The 828-nt window shown below is 65.6% G+C and overlaps 1 pseudogene; it reads right to left on the bottom strand.

Annotated features, from left to right (window-relative positions):
• Positions 1 to 211: 211 nt before the first annotated feature.
• Positions 212 to 828, bottom strand: part of LOC103581811 — a 1,497-nt pseudogene continuing 880 nt past the window's right edge.

Below are 828 nucleotides of genomic sequence, written 5' to 3'. Positions count from 1 at the left end.
GAGGGCAAGGTCCTTCACCACAACATAAGCCAAACCCAAGCCGCCCCAGGTGCTATGAGGCCCTGCCCGAGCAGGAAGGCTGTGTCACACATGCGGCAGGACCCCGCCCCTCCCCCAATGGGATCAGACAGTGGCCACCCAGGCCTGCTGGGCTGGAGACCGACACAGGCTCTGCCTCCTTGTTTAGGCTGCCTGTGGAGAGAGGACGGGGTCACTGCTTAGTGATGGCACCTGCCTCAGCCCCAGCAGACCACAAGAAGCTGGCCCCAGACCCACTCAGTGCCTCCAGCAGCTGTGCGGACGCGGCATCCTTGGCTACTTCATGCCCGTCCTGCCATGTGGGACCAGCACAACCCAGATAAGGCCACTGAAAGGCACTGGATGACCAGGGATCACCACCTGGTACCAGAAGTGGTGCCAGCAAGCAGGTCCTGTGCCCAAACACTTGGTGAGGAACACCGGGCTGCCCAGCCTCATTTGCTTCCACAGCAGCTGGAGGGCAGCCCGAGCCCTTTGGGACTATAACCTGTCCCTAGCCAAGGCCAATCGGCTGCCCTGCGGCTGTTGGCACCGCAACGAGGGACCCGCAAGCTGCTGGCGGAGTCGCTGCTTCGGGCCTGGCTTGAGCCACTCCACAGCCACCTGCCCTCCACAGAGGCGTGACAGCCCTCCCACCAGGGCCTTTGGGGCCACGGCGGGGGCGGCGCGCTGCGAGCTGAACTTGAGAAGCGCGATCAGCGCGGGCGCCGACCGGGCTGGGCAGCAGCAGCGCCTCCTGCAGGCCGTGCCGGGAGGCTGCACCGTGAGCAGAAACGGCGGCTCCCGTCG

This window comes from Galeopterus variegatus, unplaced genomic scaffold (genome assembly GCF_000696425.1).
Source record: "Galeopterus variegatus unplaced genomic scaffold, G_variegatus-3.0.2 Scaffold13997, whole genome shotgun sequence".
NCBI lineage: Eukaryota > Metazoa > Chordata > Mammalia > Dermoptera > Cynocephalidae > Galeopterus > Galeopterus variegatus.
The sequence above is the reverse complement of the archived record's forward strand: the minus strand, read 5'-3'. Positions and strand labels throughout refer to the sequence as shown.